The following is an 18,101-nucleotide window of genomic DNA, read 5'->3' on the forward strand; positions in this document are numbered from 1 at the left end:
CTTATGCTTTTGGGACAGGAGTGAGTAGTCTTTGGACATTGAAACATAACATTATTTTCTAGAAAGTTCAGGCTCAAGAATCATACAATAGAATTATAGAAAAAAATTTAAGTAATTATGATTCTGTGTTAGGCCATGTTCATAGCTAGCCTGGGGTACACATGGCTATAGCTATCACTTAGACAAACCTGCTGGGGATTTTCACTCTAGTTGAATTGAAATTATTCTGGAATTACAAGAACCGTTCTTTAAAAATCAAAGCTAATGCCTGCCACCAAGCCAAATATGTTTAGAATTTTGGACAATGAAGCATGGGCATAACAAATTAATAGGTAGGGGGGTGGATCAGTGAGTAAATTGCTTACTGTGCAAACATGGGGATGGATTGTAGACCCACAGAACCTACAAAAAAGCTAGGCATAGCTTCATGAGTCTTCCATCTCAACACTGGTGAGTAGAGACAGGTAGGTCCCAGAAGCTTTATGGTTATATAGTCTAACCCAAATCATGAGCCCCTGATTCAGGGAGCAGCCTTATCTAAACATAACAACAGCAACAGTAATAATAAGTGAATAGTGTGTATTACTGCTTTTCCAAAGGGCCCACATTTCTTCCAGGACCCATGTCAGGTAATTCACAACTGCTATAACTCCAGTTCCAGAGCTTCCAATGACTCTGGCCTCAGAGGGCACCTACATTAGAGCACACACACCCACATACAGACTCACATATGCACATAGTTAAAAATGAGAAAAAATAAATCTAAAACCACAGCAAAGTTAGGGAGTGATTCAAGAAAGCACCCAATCTCTGGCCTCCATATAAGGCTGCATGAGCAAGCATAATTTCATATACAGATGCACATATGTCATATGCATACAATATACCACATACACACACATACACATACATACAAACACAGAGATGGGTGATTTGTTCATTTAGATCAGTCTAACAACCTGGGCTTTTCATAACTTTTTGCCTTTAGTTTTTTAGGTTATCTTATCTAATCACTTAATTTTTCTCATCTTTATCATGTTGATTAAGCCTTGATTAAATAATCTGTTAGTCTCTTCCATGAATGTGTTTCTACACTCCCGAGTGGAGGTAATAAGTCGGTGACAGACTTCACTGAAGCACAGACCCTGTGCACCAGGGCTGGTTTCTGCTGTGCACTCAGGACACATCTGTGATGACATAACAAAATGAACTAATGGTCTAACCAGGAGGAAAGACTGAAGCTCAAAGTGTATCATTGCTTTTATATATTTTACATACTGAGACACTAGGCAGTTGAAAGACCTCCCACAAACTAATTGCTTCTTCTTGATCTAAACTTCCACTTACTATCTCAATATATATGACACAATATACTATAAAGTCATATATGCATGCACACACACATATCCATGTAGACATCATGCATGACATACATTTCACTTTTTAAAATATACCAAGGCATGTTCTAGCTGACTCCAGAGAACTGCTGAATTCATTAGGATTTTTCTGTCACAAGCCATGTAAACAGATTCTGGACTATGCATGGCAAAAGTGAAATTACACGCAACTTGGTAGTGCTGTCATGGAGTAGAAGGGGAAGCACTGGACCCAGGGTAAGAAAGTTCAGGAAGTGGCTAACTATGGGGTTTCTGTGGCAACAAAAGTTTCCATTGACTTCATCATTGAGCCACACAACTAAAGGGTGTGAATTCCAACTATCTTATCTGACTTTAGACTCAAGATCCTGGCAGAGAAAGCTGACTCATGCGGCTTGCGCCTTGCGCTTACCTCTCTACAGGCTGAGGGAAAGCAGCTTGCTTTCTTCCCTGTCAAGATTGCACAAAGGGAAGGTGGAGGCTGGCTTAGTTTCTGTTCTGTGGCCGTGATAAGACACCATGGCCAAGACAACTTACAGATGGATATATGTGGTTGAGACTGTTTACAGTTTCAGAGGGTTAGTCCATGGCAGTAATGGTAAGGAGCATGGGCAGCAGGCAGGCGGGGATGGTGCTGGAGCAATAGCTGAGAGCTGCTTTTGGCATTAACCCCATTGCACAAGTTCCCAAGGAAGGCTGGCTTTTATCCATTCCTTCCTTTTGGAATCTCAGAGGTAGGAGAATCACAACTCAGACTTCCTTTAAAAATAGTTCCAGAAGCCTAAAGTGGGGATATGGGTCATGGTTTTTCAGTTTTCTACTAGGAGTATATTGTACCAGGTCTTTATCCTTACTTAAACATAGAAACGTGTATTATTCTGCTTCCTTCAGGAATCCTCGGTTACAACTTAGCTCAGTGGTTTTCAACCTTTCTTCAGTCACTTTCTGCTGATATGGTTCACCATTCAACCAGACCTGAATGCTGTCCTGAGGCTCCATTAAATGGCTTTCTTTTTTCAGTAGGAGCTCACTGCCCTGCACAAGTCTTTTTACAAGATGATCTCCAGGCAGTGTTTTTTCAAGTTGCTCAGGTTCCTTTTGTAGCCACTGCATTGTCCTGACCACCCACCAGTTCCTTGTTTTTCATGCAGAATACATATTTCAGCCAACATTGCTGATGAAGACTCCTACCTCCTGGGGAGGAAATTGGTTTTTTTTTTTTTTTTTTTTTTTTGCATTTTGTAATTGGCCATTTTGCGTAGGCATTTCAATGGAAGCAGAGAAGCAAGAGCTACAATGAGGTTCAGGTGCCCAAAGACAAGCTTCCTGTAAACAAGGAAAAATAGAACAAGGAGACACCCCTAGAAAACATCATTGATTGAGGGAGGGTTTGAGGACAGGGGTGGGAATATCCTTTTTATCCTTAAGCACAAAAAGTGTTGAAGGAATTCTAGGCATTTTTCAAAATATTCTGCTCTCTGAATCAAGAGGCTGTTTCAAGAGGGATTTCATCAAGTTTTGGCAATGATGTGTGCTATACAATTCCCAGTTTATAGTACTCAGAGATCACAATGACTCAGACATCAAGAGACCGAAGTTTACCCATCTAAACTCCTTGGAGATCCACAAATAAGATTTTTCTCCCAGTAGAGGTTCCTCATGATCAGTTGTCTCCAGTCTTCCTAAATCCACACCCTCTTAAAGTGTTCTCTGGTCCTGATATTGGTATGTTGCACAGTAATGAGGTGCTTTTTGATATTTTGAAAGCCAAGTCCCTGAAAAGTCACATCATACCAGTGACCTTGCATTTGCTGATTTTTACTCCTTGAATTCGGCCACAGGTTAGGTGGTTAGGAGTCACGTCACATCCACAGACAAAGCTAATTTTCCAGATGCTGCCAAGGGCCTTCTCAAAGTCTTCTTTGTGACTCTTCTAGAGTCCCAAAGTTCTAGCTGTGGAAACTTACTGATTTTTTTCTCTATGCCTCTTACTACAAATACCCAAAGAAGAAGAGAGCTGTAGTCATTCTAACTTTTATCTTGACCATTTAGGTGGGAAACATTTTTTGATGGTAGGAGGAGAAAAGAGAAGCACTAGGAAATAGCCTGCCCCTGGAGGTTTGGGGAAAATGCTTCAAACTAAGGAGAGAAGAGAGAAAAGAAGATGTGCTAGTCAGGGTCATTATTACTGTGATGAAACACTGTGACTTAAAGCAAGTTGGGAAGGAAAGAGTTTATTTGGCTTACATTTCCATATCATTGAAGGAAAGTCAGGACAAAAAACTCAAACAGGGAAGGAACCTTGAGGCAGGAACTGATGTAGAGAGGTCATGGAAACTGCTGCTTACTGGCTTGCTCCACATGGCTTGCTCAGTCTGTTTTCTTATGGAACCCAGGACGATCACTCCAGAGATGGTACCACCCACAATGATCTGGCCCCTGCCTCCCTCAATCACTAGTTAAGAAAACATTCTACAATTTTGCCTATACCCCAATAGTGTGGTGGCATTTTCTCAAGTGTGCTTCCATTCTCTCAGATGACTCTAACCTGTGTCAAGTTGACATAATGTTGGCCAGCTTGGGGGAGAAGGGGTTTTAAGGAGGTCAGGTCTGACAGGTTTAATTAATAAAAAAAAGGCATGAATTTGGAAAAGAACAAAGAGGGGCATATGATGGGATTTGGATGGATGAGAGTGAATGAAAGGTTCAGGCATTATGCTGGCCTGCCCCTGTTACCTGGTGGAATCCACTCAGGCAATACCCTGGTCAGCCCAAAGTTCCATGGGAAAGAAGTCTGCACGCAGGTGCAGAGGACCCCTTTAAAAGATAGGCCCCTGCACCTTTACACTCACTTTCTCTCTCTCTCTCTCTCTCTCTCTCTCTCTCTCTCTCTCTCTCTCTGTGCTCTCTGTTTCCCTGCTCTGTCTCTCTATGGCGACCGGCCATGGCGGTCAGCCATTTACCCCTGTTCCTCTTCTTAGTCTCCCCATTCTACCGCGCCTTATAATAAACTTATAGTCAATATGTCTGTCTCAATATTTCTCTTTTCTTCTTTTTAAACAAAACAATAACATTTTGGCGCCCGGACGTGGAAAGGCTCTGCCCTTATACCTTCTGCGACCTGCTGGCGGGCGCATGTTAGGCAAGGGTAACCTTACAATCCACTTTCATCTCCGCTTTTCCTGGTACTCCCTCCTGCCTGCAGCAGCCTGAGATGCCGGAATTCAACTTGCCGCTTTTCCAACTAAGTGTTTCTGGAACTCACTGATCTGCCTATTCGCTACAATCCAGTAAGAAACCCAAACCGTTCCCATGGGGCAGACCCAGCGCTGTTCACTCTGGGTCCATTTTTCGGTTTCGGGCCGGATGCTCTCAGACAGGGCAATCTGTACATTTTTCGGCCTTGCCCATGGGAAATACATTTTTACGGGATCTTTCAGTTATTGGCAGTGAGTAGGTAAATGAGCAGAGTTCTGCCTCCCAATGGGAACTTACTTTCACCTGGGAATGTCCCTCATTGTTCTGTTTGTTCTTTCTCCTACTGTGTTCCTTCTTGGTTGGCAATGTCTGCTCCTAAAGTTTTGTTTGCTTGCTGGTTTTCATTTTGTTTGTTTGCTGGTTTGAAACTTTTCTGGCAATTGAGAATGTGCTTACGGGGGTCGCCATCAGCCACGTGTGCTAACCTGGGGGCTGCCATCTTGGTCATAACCATATGACCTAGCTTAGGCCTGCCCACTCAGTTCAGTGACTTACACAGGCAAGCACTGCCACCTGACATCTTGCTTTTTATTTCTTCTTTCACTTGTTGGGTGCATTTCCTAAAGGTCAGGCATGGGATCCCGCTCCAGGAGCGCTGCTTTTTTGCTTTTTTCAGTTCGGACTGCTGGGTCCTTTTTTGGTTTCGGGACAGCTGTGTCCCCTTCGGGGCCAGGCCCCTGGCAACTCCCACGGGCAGACGTGTATCCGTAGAGGAGCTTTTTGCCGCTTTTCCACTTGCCTCACCCATGAGAAATGCATAGAGGAACCTTTCTGGTTTCATCCAACAAACAGGTAAATAGACAAAATCGGCTTACGGTTGCCGCCGTTTTGGTCATGTGACCTACCTGTAGGCACCCACAGCTCCAGCGGCCTATCGAGCAAATCTGTCTGCCAGATTTTTGATTTCTGCCAGATCTTTTTGCTTTTTATTTTATTTTTTGTCTATGATTTCTTCTTTCACCGGCTCTGTTGTTCATGGCTCGTTTACTAAATACTATGCCTTTCCAGGGCCCTCTGTTTCAATCTACTCTCTCTCTTTAAATCTCCTGTCTGTTTGCTACAATGTACGGATCAGAGATTGCATTCTAGTTCCCCTTTACTGTTATCCAATACTGCTTGTCTCTGTACTTGTAATTTAATTTTATACTTATCTAGCTCTATATACAACTTAAATTAAACTATACTAAATGTCTATTTCTAAATTGCTATATATCTTTAAATGATGGTCAACATTTAAAGTCATAAAGTTCTAATCTACCTTTACTTAAAATATAAGCTAAGTCTATACAACTTAAATTTAACTCATATATCTTTAAATGATGATAAAAGTTTAAAATCATAAAGGTCTATTTCAAACTAACAAAATATTTATACCACTCAGTCTATCCTATAAGCCGTTTACAAAGGTACAGCTTTTATTACAAAAAGGGATTTTTCTCTAACTAAAGACAAACTTAACTGCTAAGATCCTAAACAGACAGCCCTCAAATGCTCAGAGATCTAGAGAATATGGCATTTAAAATGTTTTGTTAAAAAGCTTTTTATAACAGAGAGATAGGCCAGCTGCTGGCCCTACCCCATTTCCTCCGAGAAAACTGATGGGCACTGAAGAAACTTCATCTCGAGTCAGTGACAATGCTGGTCACTGAGCAACCCTGCCCTTCACCTCAACTACTACAAAGTATTCCAGACCTTGAACAAGAGAGGACAACGGAATCGACTTTCCCGGCGTTGCTTGGGCCAACGGTAGGCGAGTCTTCCCAAAGTCTGTAATCCACAGGTCACAAGTTATCAGCAAGAAGGCAGGTATCCTGCAGCCCTCTACTATGGATGGAGGACCTTGGGGATGGCTGTCCATGCAGCCTGCTGGCAAGTCTCTGTTATTCTTTAATCATTGATTCAGGTAAAATCTTATCCTTCTCAAGAACTCTGATGCTTTTGACAACTGATAGTCTTGCCAGCTAAAGCAAAACAGATTCCAGTAACAGGTATTTTAGGGTTTATGTAAAGATAGGAAAGTCTAAGATATATAAAGTCTGAGAATGTAGTTACAAAGGCCTGAGGATAAAAACGCTTAAATGATGATAATGAGTTGAGACATTAAAAAGAATAAAAAATGTTCCTGATTTCTCTATTTCTCATGCTACTGTTCATAGTAAAGTTCAACAATACCACTATATGATCATAACTACAAGGTCAAGATTAAGATGCTTTTCATTGTCCTAAAAAAATCTGTCTATTTTAAAATGGTAATGCTTTTAGCCAAGTCGCTTCTAACATAAATATGCTGCTAATGTGTCTAATACTTACGTTTCCACAAACTCTAAGGATTCTTGTAAGTTCCAGGGAGCCGAATCAGATCCAAACAGGTCAGGTTCACTCCAGGTAATATTCAATCTTTCCCTGGTCGAAAATTCCCTTCACTCATCTTGGGACACCTCGGGAACCCCTCCCTCATCTTACAATCTTCCCCTCAAGTGACAGGACCTAAGAAAAAATTTTTTCTAAACTCAACCTTGTCTTCTGCTCTGTCAACATCTTGCCAGGTCTAAGAGGCGCCAGGGAGTTCCATACAGCCTGGACTACAATGAAACAACCAGCTTCCCCAGGACGTGGCAGCACCCCAACCTTCTCGGGTCCCCCAAAGATGGTCAACGCCCCCCACGTCAGCAGGAAGCAGTCTTAAGAATTCGACGCCCTTATTCCTTAACCTGCCGTGTCTAAACACCCCACCTTTTTTTAATAACAAGTAGAGGTGGGAATGAAAGATTCAGGCATTATGCTGGCCTGCCCCTGTTACCTGGTGGAATCCACTCAGGCAATACCCCGGTCAGCCCAAGGTTCCATGGGAAAGAAGTCTGCACGCAGGTGCAGAGGACCCCTTTAAAAGATAGGCCCCTGCACCTTTACACTCTCTCTCTCTCTCTCTCTCTCTCTCTCTCTCTCTCTCTCTCTCTCCCTGTCTCTCTCTCTCTCTCTGTGCTCTCCCGTCTCTCTTGTTTCCCCGCTCTGTCTCTCTATGGCGACCGGCCATGGCAGTCAGCCATTACCCTGTTCCTCTTCTTAGTCTACCCATTCTGCCAGGCCTTATAATAAACTTATAGTCTTATGTCTGTCTCAATATTTCTCTTTTCTTCTTTTTAAACAAAACAATAACAGTGAAGAAGGAAAATTATGTAATTAATTATAATTTTAAAAGAGGAAGGAAGGAAGGAAGGAAGGAAGGAAGGAAGGAAGGAAGGAAGAAAGAAACTCAAAAAGAACCAGCTTAATGACACTTTCACCCTAAAGTGTCCCAGTGTGGCCCAGATAGCAGCAAAGGCAGTATGTTCCTTTTTTCCACCCTAATAAGATTTCAAATTAACGTGATAACAGTTCCATATGCTACCTCGCTGGTGGCAACTTCTTTAAAAACAAACTTTTAGGCTTTTGCTTTGTATATAACTATCTTTTACAACTTTTTTCCTGTTATTTTTATTTTCTACTAATTCTGAAGGAGGATTTCTCAATGTGAAGGAAGCCATTTATTCGACAGTGGATTCTGGAAGGAGGTGGTGAGGTAGGAAAACAAAGGCAGTCTGTCCTGAAAACAAATGATGCAACCTGAGAGCACATATGAACTGCCTTTGGCTATAGGAAAAGCATGCTGTAAACCAGAGAGCAAATAATCCATGAACAGTATACCTATGGCTTGAATAACAATAGTAAGAATCATGTTTGCATAGGGAAGGTCTTTATCCTCACTGTAAACCAGGGATTCTGTGTTGATGTCAGGATTTGGTTAATCTCTAGTTCAAACACACACACACACACACACACACACACACACACCCTTTTCTCTCTCAAATACAGACAAGTTATCTAAAACTAAGATTAGAAAACCAAAACAAACAAGCAAACAAAACCCCTAGTGGGTGCTGAGAATATTATACCCAGTAAAGGGCTGATGGCTCACTACATTACAAAAAAAAAAAAGTAGAATAAAATACAATGCCTTCCTGGTCCCTTTAAGACAAGATAGAATAAAATGCCTTCTTACTCCCTTTTAAGAAAAGAATGCCTGCAATGTCTTCAACATCTCACTTGGTTCATCCAGTTCCAAACCTGAGAAACATTTTATCTCCTGCTTCCACCTCAGAATCCAAGTTCCCTCAATTTTACTTAGACAGAGACCAAAACATTCATTTAGATTCAGGAACTTGAGAAGTACAAAGCTAGCCAACACAGATAGGGACCTCACAGATCTGTTTTCCAAGCACTGGGCTTCATCCTTCCTGTTAGCATCCTTACCTTGGAGTTGCATTTCAAACTGGACTGTTTTATTTCCCTTCTCAGCATGCCCTGCATTTAATTTGCTCATGAACTGCTAAAACACTCGTAGCTGTGTTTGGGAGGATTATTAATCTGCAGCTTTGTTGTCTGCAATGTTTGTGGTTTACTGCATGCTGATAATTGTGTTGGGGTGAATTAACTTCATAAAGTTAGTTAGGAAGTGGTCTCCCTCCCTTGGTTTTCAAGTACAATTTGTGTAGGATTAATGTTATTTTAAAATATTCAACAGAACATACCAATCAGGCCACATAAATCAAGGATTTTCCTCGTAGAAATCATTTTAATTAGGGCTTCATTATTTTTAGTTGACGTCAACTATTCAGATTTCCTGTTTCTTCAGAAATCACTTTCACTTCCCCTCCCCACTTTTAGGTTTATTGTTGTTTTGTTTTATTTTATTTTGTTTTTGTTTTGTTTGTGACAGGATCTTATTATGTAGGTCAGGTTGGCCTAGAGATCCACCTGACTCTGCTTCCTAAATCCTGGGATTAAAGGTGTGTGCCAGCACATAGGACTTTGGTAGTTGTTTTTTGTTTTGTTTGTTTTGACCTTTGATGGCATTCTTAAAAATTGTGTATATTGACTCCCACAGTGGAAGGTTTTCCATTATGTTCTCTTCGGACATGTTCATTGATACTTTTTTGTTTCTTTTGTTCTGTTTAGTTGGGGATTAATTATAGTTTTATTCTGCCCTAAATAAGGAGCTGACACAGTCAATTCTAGTTGTTTTTTTTTTTTTTTTATCTTTTAAAATAAGTATTGAATGGTGGCATACACCTTTATGAGAGGCTGATGCAAACAGATCTTTGTGAGTTCGAGACCAGCCTGCTCTACAAATCAAGTCCCAGAATAGGTGGGACTTTACACAGAGAAACCCTGCTCAAAAGAATCAGAAAAAAAAAAAAAGATAAAAAAGATTGAATACCACAAGTTTCTCATGAACTACTTAATTTCATTATACAAATTTTAATATAAAATAGGTTCATCATCTCAAAACACTTTTAAATTACTTTGGTTTCTTTTTTGATTAATGAGTTACTTAAAACCGTGTTGTTTAACTTCCAAATACGTGGGCAATTTCCAGACACATTTCTATTTTAAATTTAAGCTTAATGGTGCTGTTGTAGAACACAGTTTTTTTTGTGATTTCAATTCTTTTATATTTTAAAAACAGTGCTGTGGCCTTCAATCTCTGTAGGTGTACCCTCCACACAGGTTTGTAAAGATAGCTTAAGAGCCTACCCTGTGAAACCTTCAAGACTTGTCAACTGACGCATAGTATTCAAGCTCTCCACACTTTTTGTCTCTATCAAATACAAAGAGGGCTAAAAAAATAAAAAAAGAACTTGATGGCTTCAAGTGTTGCTATGTCTCCTTTCAATTCTGTTAAGTTGGGGAAGCTTATCATCAGGTAGCTATATATTTAAAATTGTTTTTACAATTATACAAAAAATACTTTGTATTTTTCTATAGGATGTCCAATATTGATAACTTTTAAATTTAAAAAAAAAAAAACCTTCATTTTATTTGGTGTGTGTGTGTGTGTATGTGTGTGTGTGTGTGTGTGTGTTACACATGCAAATATGTCTTGCTTTTGTCTGATGCAATTTGACAGCTGCAGTACTCTCAGGCTCTGAGAATTGTTCCACCCTCTGCTAGGCCCAAGGGTTAAAACATGTGCACACATATCATTTTTCTTTTTTACAGTGTCTCACTAAGCACTGCCTTTTCATGCAAGTGTAGTTTACATGCTTCAGGGCTGTTCAGTCAAGCTGGTAGTTCCAAACAACAACACACTGGTTTCAAGATTGAGGCTTACGGTTTACTTTGAAGAGCTCGACATTTTGGCAGTCCTTAAAGACTCTGCAGTCTCTCTTGCAGTGATTGTGAGCATACAGTACTCAGAACCTCTATTATGTTTCAGCATTATAAGCATTTCCATCCTGCCATCAGTATGGAGGATCTTTTCAGCTCTTCCATCTTAAGATCAGAAAGGAAAAAAGCTGATCTGATGTTTTAAGAAAGAAATTGAGAAGAACAACTTATGAAAAACAAAACAAAGCATTGGTATTAGTTCACTCATTTGATGGCAGGTACCTACTGGTGATTATTTTAAAAATAAAAGACTACGAAGAAAATTAATTCTAGTACTTCTATTAGTAGTAATAACCACTATAATTTCTTTTATACCTATCTGTGCCAGACTGCATAGATAGCAGGTAATTCAGGTATAGCACGCCTTTCAACTATAGTTAAAAAGGAAATTTTACTTATCTCCCCAAAAGCTGATTAGTAAAAATAAATAAATGTAAATAAATAAATGAGGTGAATAATGCTTTTAAGTACAAGCTATCATACAAAACCACTATTTTTTTATTTTTCTTATTTATATTAGAAACAATCTTATTTTACATATCAATCCCAGTTCACGCTCTCCCCATCCCCCCCAACCCCCCACCGATCCGATCCCCCATCCCCTTCTCTTTCTGCTCCCCAGGAGGGTGAGGCCTTCCATGGGGGATCATCAAAATTTGTCACATCATTTGGGCTAGGGCCTAGGCCCTCCCCCGTGTGTTTAGTCTGAGAGAGTATCCCTCTATGAGGAATGGGCTCCCAAAGTCCATTTGTACACTGATCCACTACCAGAGGCCCCTTAGATTATTGAGCCTCCTAACTGACACCCACGTTCAGGGGGCCTGGTTCAGTCCTGTGCTGGTTTCCCATCGTCAGTCTGGGGTTCATGAACTCTCCCTTGTTCAGATCAGCTGTTTCTGTGTGGGTCTCTCCAGCCTGGTCTTGACCCTTTTGGTCATCACTCCTCCCTCTCTGTAACTGGATTCCAGGAGTTCATTTCAATGTTTAGTTGTGGATGTCTGCTTCTGCTTCCATTAACTACTGGATGAAGGCTCTAGGATAGCATATAAAGTAGTCATCAATCTCATTATAGGGGGAGGACATTTAAGGCAGCCTCTCCACTATTGCTTAGATTGTTAGTTGGGGTCATCCTTGTAGATCTCTGGACATTTCCCTAGTGCCAGATTTCTCTTTTAAACCTATAATGGCTCCCTCTATTAAGGTATCTCTTTTCTTGCTCCCCTCTATTCTCCCACCCAACTACCCCAACTCAATCTTCCTGCTCTCTCATGTCCTCCTCTCCCCTCCTCTTCTCCCCTTATCTTTTTCCTAACTACCTCTCCTCTCCCCCCTCCCCAAGCTCCCAATTAGCTCAGGAGATCTTGTCCCTTTCCCCTTCTCTGGGGGACCATGTATGTCTCTCTTAGGATCCTCCTTGCAAAACCACTATTTCATTTACAGATTATCCTTTTGCTTGACATGTAACATCACCAAATACTGCTTATGAGTTCTGTATACTTTATAACTCAAGGAATTTTAGTTTGCTATTAACTGAAATTAAAATTTCCAATTTATTCATCATTCTCCAAAATCTAAATACAAAGGAGCACAATAAAAAATAGTGCTTATTTTTTAAAATGGCCCACTAAAACAAAATGTCTCCTTGAAGAGACAGTAGCAATTTCAAGCATATTGGAAGAATAAACTTAGTTCTTATGCAATATAGCTTTGCCCTGTCCTTATGCAATATACCTTCTCATTTTCTTTATGCAATATGACTTTGCACTGTCCTTATGCAATATGGCTTTGTATTGTGTCAGAATGAGGACACTGATCTCCTCACAAGGCCTACCAACAGTTGAACAATGGACCCCTTGAGCTCTCTTGGGATCGGTTCCTCACCCAGCAATGGCCTAGGCATTGGTTATAAGAGTAAAACTTTGTCAAGTGCAGCTGATCTGGGAAAGTGAGATCCATGATTCATATTCACTTAGGGAAACAAGAAAAACACAACCACACATTCACAGATGTGAACTTTATTAATTCTGGCAACATTTTTCACTTAAATCTACGACCTGATAGAAAAGAGAAAATATGAAAACAGTACAATTCCATAAGCTGAAAAGAGTGTTTGGATTTTTAAAGTCAATTTTATTAAATTTCACACTGGGTGGTATGTGGATACTAACAAAGTGAAACAAAAATTGATTTGCAGTATAAATGATGATTTTTTTCGATGCTGGCTATATTTTCAGGAGGTGATGAGAAGTTGATCGCAAAATTTCCTAAAACAGCATAATTTAATTATGAAAAGTCAGTATGGGCACAATTTAATTTCATAGCATAAGAAACCCTTTTAGTGACACTCATGTCAAAAACCATTCATTTCCTTTGTTGAATCAGCATGGTTTATAGACATAGTTGCCCATGTCCAAATCCACTAGCATTTTTCCATGTAAAAAACTTTTGTTTCTGAGACTATTAGTTTTTCCCACACAATAATCAGAGGAAGATTGTTTCTACTTTGCAAAAAGATTATATACATATGCTGGGTCCTCTGGTAGGTAGGGCTTTGGAAGGGCCGGTCCAGCCAGTCCTTCCTTGGGGCTGAGCAGGATGGTGAGTGTCGTAGACCCAGACCCCCCTCCTAGTTACAGGAGAGAACCACACTGAGTAGGGAGACATGTTGAAGCAGGATCTTGTTTTACTGCATGAGCAGGTACTTATATAGGGGTGAGGAAGTGGGTGGAGACCTCAGGATGGGGTGAGGTATAAGGTCCAATAATATTTCACCACGTTAGCAGTATCTGGGAAGAGGCAGTTTTGCTGAGTCACTCATATGTGGAAGTGATAAGCCAAAGACAGTCGCCAAACTCTACTCTAGTCAAGCTCAGGAAGTTCCACTAGGCCTTGAGCCTGGGCCATTTTAGGCCCCATATTATATATATATATATATATATATATATATATATTATATATTATATATTTCAAGACTGGTTTTCTCTGTGTAGCTTTGGATGCCCTGGAACTAGCGCTCTGTTCACAGAGATCTGCCTGCCTCTGCCTCAAGAGTTCTGGGATTAAAGACATGTGCCACCACCCAGTCAATTAATGATATTTTATAGCTTGATACACAGCTATAGTTATGGATTTAATGGCAGGCACCCTTTCTTGTATCCTCTTAAAATATGTACATTAAAAACATAACTGTTCATTCTGTGGCACATTTAAATAAACTACAAAGCAAAAGATTTGGTTAGGAATAAGGTATTGCTTGCTTTTAATTCTGTAGAATTCTACCTTTCTTTCTCATTTACCAGATAGTGCTACAATCACTCCAATAATATTTTTTTGTTTCTGCTCAAATATTTAATACTAGCAAATGACAATGTGCAGCAAAGATGAGAGATGGAAGTTTGAATTTTTTCACTGTTCTTTCATTGTGTGTGTGTGTGTGTGTGTGTGTGTGTGTGTGTGTCTGTCATAAGGTTTAAAAGATGTATCTAATAGAACTTTTAAAGAGAATGATAATCTAATAGAAATTATAGCACAGATGAACTGTGAGGACATTATATTAATGAAATAATCAGATGCAAACAGCCAATTATTGTACAATCTCCTAATATGAACTTCAGAAACAGACAAAGGCATGGAGACAAAAAACAGAATACACATCACTAGGAGTTGGAAGAGAGAGACAAAGTAGGGTGTTACTATTGAGTGAGTTTGATTGATTAATAGGTTCAAGAGATGGATAATTGTACTGGCTGATATCAATGTAAATGTATATAAAGACACTGGACTTCATTCTTAAAATGGTTATGCTATTTGTATTTAACTATAACAAAAATGGAACAAAATGCCAATATATGATTTTAACTGTAATTCATACAGATATTTTGAAATGTTTCAATAAAACAAGAAACTATAAAATAACTGTGTGTGCCTATAATCCCAGCACTTGGGAGGCAGAGGCAGGATCTCTGTGAGTTCGAGACCAGCCTGGTCTACAAGAGCTAGTTCCAGGACAGCCTCCAAAGCCACAGAGAAACCATGTCTCAAAAAACCAAAAATAAATAAATAAATAAATAAATAAATAAATAAATAAATAAAAATAATAACTGTGTGCTACATAGGTAGATAATAGACAAAGAAAACTGGAGAAATCATAAAAAGAGTTACATGATTTGTTCTAAATTTATGAAGGCAGTGCATACAGAACTCTGAAAAAGTGGGTTCTGAAGATGAAAGTAAGCTCAAATGTACAGAACACCCTCTTCACCTAGCTCTGTGTTATTTCTTTGAATGTGGAAGCACTCAGCCAACCAATTCTAATATCTCCCTAGAGATTACAGCATACATCCAAAGTCCAAGTAGTATGTCCTTATTCCAGGGTGGGTCGGCCAAACCATGAAAATTTGAGATGGTAAAATCTTTTATACCACAATTTTAGGAATGCAAACTAGGAACCATTTCCATGTTGAGAATATAAAGACACAAAACAGAGTCACAAAATCCAACTCATGAATTCGTAAGTAATTTTGTCTATTTATTCTGTTAATGAATTTTGTTTTCTTCACTCAGGGGATCTGAGGTGTTTTTGTTTTGTTTTGTTTTTCCTATAGAAAACCTGATTCTGTTTTGAAATTACTAATGTTCATTGCTATTATTTTTAAACTTCTGCCTTGCCAGATATTTTACTAACACTATGAAAACAACAATCAAAAGTGCCCAGTAGCATGTATTACAGCCTACACATATGGAGCTAGACCGAGGTGGGAGACTCTTCACTGGAGGCCACTGAGTGAGTAAGACAGCTTGTGTTTACATCTCTGCTCTTGTAGTTCTCAAGCAGTGCCTTCCATATAGGGCCATCAGTTCTACTGGAGCCCCAAGTTCTTCACTTATTCTCCTAGTTCCAGGTCTCAGAACCTCTCTATTTCTTGCTCTCTGAGACCTCTATTACATTTCATAAGTGGCTGCTACTCTGTGAACCAATTCAAGCAAAATTGATTCAACATAGCTTTTCCTAACCATTCTCATCTCTCATTTAATAGTTGAGTCTCATGTTTTCAATTGCATTTCTTGGCCTGGGATTGTGCTTTCTGTTTCCAATTGTTCTGTCTCTGGCAGGCAATTTAAACAATAAAATTAGCTTCTTCAAGACCAGCAGAGAGAAGATATGATTAAAACCATTATTAAAGAAATGAAAATGATTAAATCCTGACCACAGCATGACAAATAGCAAATGGATAATCAAAGATCCAGTTAGAAGTTAAGTATGCATGAACTTTTAGGGGAAAAAAAGTTCAAAGATCTTTGGCATGTAGATCTTTAATTTTTTTTCTAAATTTCTAAGCTATAAATTGTTCTTTTCTGAGAAAAAGAAGGGTGTTTATTTTGTTTTTCTTTAAAAATTTTTATGTGTATGTATCTGTGGGAGTGTATGATTGTCCTGACCTTAGCCAGAAGAGGGAGTCAGGCCCCCTAGAGATGAATTACAGGCACTTGTGAACTGCCTGATGAGAGCACAGGGAAATAAAATGGGGTCCTCTGTAAGAGCAGGAGTACTCTTAACTGCTGAGCCATCTCTCCAGCCCCCAAATGTAAATTTTACAATTTTGTCACTTACTTCTTTTTTCATTCCAACAAAGATTATGTAGACCCAGACCTTTGGTGGGTTTTTTTTCTCTGAATGCTAATAGAATTTTATAAACTGCATACATTCTAGTGATATTTGCTATGATTTTTAGAAATATGAGCAATTTGCCAGTTTTGATTTTTATATGTTTTGCATTTTCTGGCAGAAATCTTGGCTTAACACTTGGTTATTTCAGGATCATTTAGCAACATGGCTAAATGTGAGACCTAAGAGAATAGGGTCATGTATTGCAGTCTGTAATGGCAGTTCTTGGGAGGCTGAAGGAGTCCAAGTTCAAATACAGACTTGGTTAGACATTTCCTCTGTTGGGATGTCTTCTCCACCATCCCATTTTTTACCCCAGAGCTTTGATGCTTTCCATCTTCCTTGGAAGAGCAAAATGTGTCTACTACCCTCCTCAAGAAAATGTTTCATTGGTTGTTTTTCTGTTTTAGCGCTAAATTTGTTGTAAAAAAATTTGATTATAGCCGATTGTCTACCTTCTTTTGTGTACATTTGTCTTAATTGATAAATCATAGTTGCTTATATTTATGGGATGTAATGAGATGTCTTTTTTTTTTTTTGGTTTTTTCGAGACAGGGTTTCTCTGTGTAGCTTGGAGCCTGTCTTGGCACTCGAACTCACAGAGATCTGCCTGCCTCTGCCTCCTGAGTGCTGGGACTAAAGGCATGGGCCACCAACGCCCGGCTGTAATGTGAATCTTTATATTCATATATATTTAAGATCATTGCATCAAGAAAATTACAATATACATCAACTTGTAGACTTTTTTCTTTTTTAGTAGGGACAAACTTTAAAATTTTTTTTCAATTTATGTATTTGTATATGTGCATGTAAGTGCTTGTGTGTGAAGATCAACCTTGGTGTTATTCCTTAGAAGACCTCCACCTAATTTTTTTGTGATGGAGTTTCTCATTGGCACCTGGAACTTGACAATTAGACTAGTCTTCCTGGCCCACAAGCCCCCCTACTGTCTCTGCTTCTCAAGAGCTGAGATCACTCAAAAGATGCCTGCTTTTTTTTTTTTTTTATAAACACTGGACAATTTAACCCAGGTCCTCTGGTTAAGATGCCTTCCCAGCCATGCTCTGCTTTTAAATGTTTTTTTTTAAAATAAACATTATTATTATGATTGCCATGCTGTACAAAGACCTCAAACATATAATCCAACCATATTATCTGATTATCAGAAACGTGGGAATGTTGACTAGCGTCTCCTATCATCCCCACATTTAGCCTCACTCAGTCTCAGTTTAGAACTGTGTGACTGTTTGTCTTCTTAGACATGTGGAATCATGCAGTACTTCTCTAAAAGAAAAGAAGGGAATTTTAACAGCACTGAATTTGGAGGACATTTCCTTAAAGGAAATTAGGCTCATCTTCTCATGCTATTGCATGGTGGTTTCTGGCTCCATCATGCCACCCACATTTCTGTTAGAGTTACTAGGGAGCTCTCTGCGTCCATATCCAAGTGTCCTCTACCTTTACTTTGCATTGCAATCAATGCCAAGTCCTTCTTCCTTCCTGAAATATCTTCTACTGCCCAAGTCCTACTTTACCACTACTTCACTAGGCCTTCCTTTCCAGTCTCCTTTGCTACTGCATTCCTTGTAAGGACT

Source organism: Cricetulus griseus, chromosome 2 (genome assembly GCF_003668045.3).
Source record: "Cricetulus griseus strain 17A/GY chromosome 2, alternate assembly CriGri-PICRH-1.0, whole genome shotgun sequence".
In the NCBI taxonomy this organism is placed as follows: domain Eukaryota; kingdom Metazoa; phylum Chordata; class Mammalia; order Rodentia; family Cricetidae; genus Cricetulus; species Cricetulus griseus.